General features: G+C 39.3%; 1 pseudogene; it reads left to right on the top strand.

Moving 5' to 3' along the window:
• The first annotated feature begins 3,045 nt into the window (after positions 1–3,045).
• LOC109238159 lies at positions 3,046–4,584 on the top strand (annotated as a pseudogene).
• Positions 4,585–7,792: the final 3,208 nt, after the last annotated feature.

Below are 7,792 nucleotides of genomic sequence, written 5' to 3'. Positions count from 1 at the left end.
AGCCCGTGAATGTCAGAGATTTAAAGCGTCAAAGCAGAGCAGTAAATACATCTATAACAGCAGATCCGGCGGCGACAACGACTCCATTGAAGGTAGCAGAAGTAGGAGAGTTGGTAGGAGAACCGCCGGGAGCGGTGGCGATGGATGGAGGAGAAGCACCGGAAGGAGATACCGGAGTATTGACAATTGATGGAGCTGGCGGAAATATATTGACAGTAGCAGTGGTGGAGATGGTAGCGACAGTTTGAGGTTGAAAGGAGACATAAGCACAAAATTTAGGTGCCAATTTTCTTGTATTGGCTTGTTATTTGCGCTGCCATGGACATTGTTCTTGTCCTCCATCGAAGGTGAAAAACTTGAAGAAGGAGAAATGTGAAATGAAGGTAAGTGGGGACCACATAAAGTAAAATTAATTTTTAAAAAAAGATAAAAACTTGATTTTAAGGGTTTCACGCGCTTAGATGTGAATATATAGCACACACTTTGCCATGTCAGCGCGAGGGGTTCACGAGGTCATACTTCAGTCAAGAAGAAAGTGTGTAATTGATAATGGGGTCAGTTGAGGTGTTTATCTGATCGTTGAGGACAACATAAAGGAGCCGTTTATGTATTTCGCCTTTATTCTATATTAAAGGTCCGTTTCTGAGCTTCTTTGTTTTATTTTGATGGGTTCCTGTTGCTTGTTAGATTTTATTTGATGTTCAGAGGAAGTAATTACATGTTGATGTTTTGTGAATAATCGATAGTTCCTTAATGTTTGATTGATGGAATGCATTTGGTTTATCAATTTAGTATTTTAACTTTAGTTGTTCAATTTGGATAGATAGTCTGTGGCTTAATCAATTTGCATTTTCTCTAATTAAAAGGCAAGTGGGCCATTAGCTAAATGGGATGAATCGGACACAGAATCATTAAATGTGCACAAGAGGCTTTGGGGTTCAATTAAAGGGATTCAGGCCTAATAATCTTCTAGATAATTTCATCCACGTTTTGGAAGGATTACTTGGGTCGTGGGGTCAAAATTTGGAAAGATGAGAATCTCATTAGCTTGAATCAATTGAAATCTAGGCTTTGAACATAGTTTTGCGTAGAATTGGGCTTAATATTAAGTTTAATCACATTTTGTTCGTATGAACATCCCTAGTTTGCTTTAAGTTGAGTGTAATCTTTTGAAATAATTCGAGGCGTGCCATACCAAATAAAATGACAATTGCATGGCCCTCATTTAATTAATCTTGTATTGATCCTTAGAATTCGGGGCGCGCCATTTAGCAAATTTTCATGGCCCTCGCAAAGTTGCAAATGCGTAGTTGCTTTAGGCGCGTCATTCTAATAATTTACTTCCTAAACTCGGGTGCGCATCTATGTGAGCCAAATCCGAATCTCAACATTAAATAAAATGTGTTGCGGACTGCGGGTGCATTTATGTGACGTGGTTCGAAACATATTTTAAATGACGTTGCAATTATCCTTTAATTAAAAATGAATAAAAGCGGTTAAAGTTAAAAATGCACATGGATTTCAAAGTGTATTAAAATCAGATAAATAGGCCAATTATAGCAGTTGAGCGACCGTGCTAGAACCACGGAACTCGGGAATGCCTAACACCTTCTCCCGGGTTAACAGAATTCCTTACCCGGATTTCTGGTTCGCGGACTCTAATACAGAGTCAACCTTTTCCTCAACTCGGGATTCAAACCGGTGACTTGGGACACCATAAATCTCCCAAGTGTCGACTCTGAATCTTTTAAATAAATCCCGTTTCGATTGTCCTTTAATTGGAAAAACTCCCTTTATTATACCCTCCTCCCGGGGGTGCAGTGAAAAAGGAGGTGTGACAGCTCTGGCGACTCTGCTGGGGATAAGAACCCAGAATCTCTGGTTCAGGGTTCAGAATTCAAGCTTAGATGAATTGTTATATTTGGCTTTATCTATTATCTGACTTTATTACATGTTTGGGCCTAATGTGCAAATGTTGCTTTTACCGCTTTGATATTATCTGAACTGTATATAAACTGTTACGAAGCCCTTCTCTTTTCATCTTCGGGGATGTGCTCGCTGGTCGAGACTCCCTATTCTGTTAGTGTCATACCTTAAAATAAGAAAGAGGCTCAGACAAGTTACTAAGCCGGATGACCTTTTGGTTCCCGGTACGTAGCCCCCTCCTCGGCTCGAGTTGTCCGCTCGGGTACACAGTCTAGAACACATACCCAGGCTTTATACTTATAATAACTCAGCCTTATGCCGGATCCCTAGTAGGAGCGCTTGTTTGCATCATGTGCATTTGACTTAGGGGACTCAACACAAGGGTTGGGTTTGTCTAGGACAGGTGTACCTAAAATGAAAAGACCATCTTGATGCATCCTATGTGCTACATGTTGCATTTATTGAAGGGTAAAAGGGTCATTTGACGGACCAATGATAGTTGAGGGCAAATGAAAAATGAAAAAAAAGAAAAAAAAGAAAAAAAAAGAGAGGATGAAATGTGAAAATAAAGCAAGTAGGGCCTAATTATGTTTTTGTTACTTTTTTTTTTAATTTTATTTATTAATAAAAAGATAAAAAAATACATGAAAAATTCAAAAAAAAGATTTTACACTTTTTCATCATTTTCAGAAAAAAAATAAAAAAAAAAGGGAAAAGAAAATCCAAAAAGAGTTTGCATGTTTCATCATTTTCAAGGGAAAGGAAAGAAAAAAAATATATTTTCTCTAAATTAGTTGTTTTTTTCTTGACCGCATCCAATCGGCCCGAACTACGCATACCTGATTCTCGTCTTTCGAGGCGTGATACGTAGGCAACCCACATAGGGTCCGGTCTTCCTAGTAAATCTTAAGTTTTTGGCTTTGCGGGGTCTTAGCCAAATCTTGTATCTCTAGCCACTTTTGGCCATATAGGCCGTTTTTGCAAAATGTGGCTATTTTCGCAAAGTGGTTTGTTTAATTGCCTGAAGAGTCTTGACTCCACAATTAGGTGCCTCTTTACTTTTAAGATCCCTCCTTGTCGAATTCGTTTTCTGTACTGCTAAAGCCTTTCTTTGTTTTAATGATTGTTAGTTCAAAATGGGAAAGAGGAGAGTTGAGGTTCGGCATACGTGCTGCTGTTACAAGTGAAGAATACTTATTGGATGGAGCTATAGAAAATTCTCAGCTTCCTAAAGGTGACAACTGGTCTGTTCATAAATTTGGCGGTATCTGTGTGGGAACCTCAGAAGGAATTCGCAACGTTGTAATGTAATAATTCAGGATCAATCATAAAGATAGTTGGTGGTTGTCTGCAATAAAAGTCACAGATATGATGCATGATCTGATTCAAAAGGCCCGGTCACGAGATGACTCGTACCTAAATGCATTGGATGCTATTCTAGCAAAACACAAATTAACTGCTATTGATCTACTTGATGGGGATGAGCTTGCTAGTTTCTTATCTCGTCATCATCATGACATCAACAACCTAAAAGCCATGCTCCGTGTAATATATATTGCTTAATTGTATTGCAGCTGGTCATGCAATAGAATCTTTCTCTGATTTTGTTGCTGGGCATGGAGAGTTATGGTTTGCTCAGTTGTTGTCATCCGTTGTCAGAATGAATGGTGTAGAGTCTACATGGATGGACACAAGAGAGGTGCTCATCGGTGAACCCAACGAGCTCTAATCAAGTTGATCCAGATAATCTAATTAAAGTCAGGGGAAAGACTTGAGAAATGGTACTCTTAAGAATCCATCAATGACTATCATTGCCACTGGTTTTATAGCTAGCACTCCCCCAAAATATTCCTACCACTTGGAAAGGAGATGGAAGTGATTTCTTTGCAGCTATCATGGGGGCATTGTTTAAAGCACGCCAAGTCACAATTTGGACAGATGTTGATGGTGTCTATAGTGCTGATCCAAGGAAAGTAAGTGAGGCTGTAATACTGAAGACATTATCTTATCAAGAGGCGTGGGAAATGTCATATTTGGGTGCAAATGTCTTGCATCCACGGACAATTGTTCCAATCATGCAATATGACATTCTTATTGTTATAAAAAGTACCTTTAACCTCTCTGCACCTGGAACAATGAACAGCCGATCCACTGATAATGAATATGAGGATGGACAGAGATCAACATTCCCCGTCAAAGGATTTGCAACAATTGACAATGTGGCTCTAGTGAGTGTTGAGGGAACCGGAATGACTGGTGTTCTTGGTACAGCTAGTGAGATTTTTGCTGCGGTAAAAGATGTTGGTGCTAACGTAGTCATGATATCCCAGGCTAGTAATGAGCATTCAGCGTGCTTTTCTGTGCCTGAAAAAGAAGTGAAAGCTGTTGCTGATGTTTTAGAGTCTTAGGCTTTGAGTGCCGGATGCCCTTCTCAGGTGTAGATCTATTTGTCGGAGTTTGAGCATGACACACCCCTGGGACCATCCAATCAGGATCGCTTATTCAGGAGTTGCTTAAGAAGATCGTTCTTTTTATTTTTTATGTTTTGAGTTTTGTACAGTAATGTCGAGTTTTTTTTATTATTGTACTTTATATTTTGCATTTGAAAAGGTGTGTAATAAATCAAAAATCCAAAAAAAAAAAGAATTGCATTTTATATTTCCGTTAGGAGTTTTCTTTAGAATACTAATTGTAGAAATGAAAAAAAAATATTTTTGAGGTGGTTTTTCCTTTAGGCAATTAATATCTAGGACTTAAAATAAAAATTATTTTTTTTATTTTCTTTACTATATTAGGACCAATAATTCAAAAAAAAAAAAGAATTTTCCTTTTAGTACCTTTTTAAAAGTTTTCTTAAGGTATCAATCTCAAAAATCCAAAAAAGATTTTCTTTTGAGGTTTTTCTTTGGGAAATTAATGAAAAATGGAAAAAATATTCTTTTATTTTCCCAAGAACTTTAGGACATTGTGCACAGAAGAGAAAAATATACTTTATCTTTATCTTTAAAGTTTCTTTCTTAGGTAATCAAAAATCGAAATCCAAAAAAAATATTTTTTATTTTGTTCATTTCTCGTTTCGAAGTCTTTCTTCAGGGATATCAAATGAAAATTCGAAATATTTTTCTTTGGTTTATTGTTTGGACTTCATTTCAGAAAAAAAAAGGAATCAAAAAATATTTTTCTCTTGTAGGATTTTTCCTTACTAATTTTCCATAGTGTATTTGTTTCAAAAAAGAAAAAAAGGAAAAAATATATGCTCGTTAAGCTTGAGTTTGGGATAGGATATAGAACATTAAGTCTAGAAAATTCAAATTCTTTTGTTTCTCTTTTCTCATCAGAGTAGTCATTAAAGAAAAAGAAAAAAAAAGAAAGAATGTCAGTTTGTTTACTTTATTCTCGATCTTCCAGAACTACGCAAAGATCTGATTCATGCGGGGTCATGATACATAGGCAACCTACATAGGGTTCGATCGAATCATTTTTTTTATTATTAAAAGAAAAAAGAAAAAAAAAGAAAGAAAAAAAATTAAAAAAAAAAAGAAAAAAAAAAGAAAAAGGGAAAAAAGAGGCAAAATCATGGGATGTGAGAAGTGAGAGGAAAGAACAGAGTGATAATTAGAAGGGAAAAAAGAAGGAAAATGAGCAAGCAAGTGCTAGAAAAGCAGAGAAAAGAGAGGTTGAAATGAACAAATTGGGATGATGCCAACTGACCTGTGTACCCTCGAAGTCATTTTAGAACCGATAACTGTGGGTAGGTGCATTGCACGTAAAGTGAGATTATCTTATGTTAAATGCCCTAAAGCTAACTTGATGGCTTCATTTTGTTATATTCATAGCAGAAGGGTGGTTGGTTTGTGGTCTTTAAAGTGGTAACTCTTCTCTACAACACAACGTCGAAAGGCAATGGCAGACAACAACAGAACTGGGTTGGTTGATACGGGTGCTCGAAAGCAGTTGGTTGAACAGGACAATGGGTTGGTGGAAGAGGTAAAGATGTTAAGACAACACATGGCAGACATGTATCAGGCTTGGATGACTGGGAAGGCACCACCCCCGCCACCACCTAGCTTCCTAGATGCCACCCTTACCCAAGCTCCGGACATAATGCCAGATGATCCTCCATACTCTCCAGATCCACCCGCTTATCTCCAAGCTCATGATGCCCAATACTACCCCGTAGAGGTTGCCCACAAGGTTCCTGACTCATACAAGCAGAGCCCTCGGGATGAGCTTCATGCTGAACATGAGAAAGTCACAGGAAGAAAAGGGCGAGATGGGATACCCAGGAGGTTGAAAGGCATAAAACACTCCATAAGGAACAAGCAAGGAATGGGATACCAGGGTAGCATGGCTTGCAAAGAACTGTCTGTGTCCCCTGACGTTCGCCTGCCCGTGGGGTTTAAAGTGCCCAAGCTTAACTTGTATGATAGGTGTGGAGATCCGGTAGCCCACCTGAGGGTCTATTGCAGTGAAATGAGAAGCGTTGGAGAGAATGATGATCTGTTGATAGCATATTTCAGTAAGAGCCTGACTGGGGCAGCTTTGGAATGGCATAATCATCAAGATGTCGGGAAGTGGCATACATTGGGCGACATGGCTCAAGATTTTGTGCGACGCTTTCAGTGCAATATAGACATTGTACCAGACCACTCCTCCCTATCTCAGATGGAAAAGAAACCCAAGGAAAGTTTTAAGGATTTTTGGCTCAGATGGAACGAACAAGTTGCTCGGGATAGCCCTTCCCTTGATAGAAAAGATATCGCTGAGCCCCGCCGACGACAGGGCCCAGTGGTCGTTCTTGCCAAACATCTTCATCCTCAACTCCAACCCCAAATATGTCCCCGAGTTCCACATAATCCACCCCAGCGTTATCCTCCGAACAATGACCGGTCATATGTCCAACCACTAGGTCACTCCCTCCACCGGCGACAGGGTCCAGTGGTCGTTCTTGCTAAATGCTTTCAGCCTCAATACCAACCCCGTGAACATCCCCAAACTCCACATAAGCTACCCCAATATTATCCGCCGAACAACATTCGGCCATTTGTCCAACCACCGGGTCACTCCCTAGGGCGAGCACCAGCATCCCAAAATTCTCGTGTGCCTTCGTAGCATTTTCAAGCATCCAACAATCCTAGAAAACTGAGGCATGGAGGGAAACAAAGGCAATAAGATAATTTCACGCCCATCGGAGAATCCTACACAAGTTTGTTTGAAAAGTTAAAACATTCTGGCCTGATTGAGCCGCTCCTCGGCTATACTCCAGACCCATATGCGAAAGGCTTTGATCCTGTTGTTCGATGCATGTACCACTCTAATGTCCAGGGGCATAGCATTGATGATTGTCGCTCTTTGAAAAGGGAAATAGAAAGAATGATTCAAGAAGGGGTAGTTGTGGTCAATGACAATGGCAGGGAGCATGCGAATCCTCTTGGAAACTTGTTGTTTAAAGTTGATAATGTTGAAGTTGGTAATGGTCTTGGCAATATTGATGTGAAACTCAGTGGCTAAGATGTCGTGCTTGGTAATTGGGAAGACGCTCCATTTCTTGGTCAGCCGGAGTGGAGTCTTGGTGGTTTATTTTGTTGTCATTTCTGTTGTCCGAGTTATTTCAGGATTGTAATCCGGATATTATCTTGTGACTCAAACCCTTCTATCCTTTTATTTTGTCTAGTTCCTTTAGTCGTAGTATCTCCTTTAGTGTTATCTAGGTTTATTTTAGGGTTGTACCCCAGGTTATTTTGCTTGTTGTGATGTTCAAACCCTTTCACCATCTGTTTAATGCAATTCTCTGTTTTCTGCCATTTCTAGTCATTTTTGTTTAGTTCTCTTCTCCTTTCACAGTTCTTTTCATGCTGGTTCTAGT

The sequence above is a fragment of the Nicotiana attenuata genome, unplaced genomic scaffold, assembly GCF_001879085.1.
Source record: "Nicotiana attenuata strain UT unplaced genomic scaffold, NIATTr2, whole genome shotgun sequence".
Classification (NCBI taxonomy): domain Eukaryota; kingdom Viridiplantae; phylum Streptophyta; class Magnoliopsida; order Solanales; family Solanaceae; genus Nicotiana; species Nicotiana attenuata.
The sequence above is the reverse complement of the archived record's forward strand: the minus strand, read 5'-3'. Positions and strand labels throughout refer to the sequence as shown.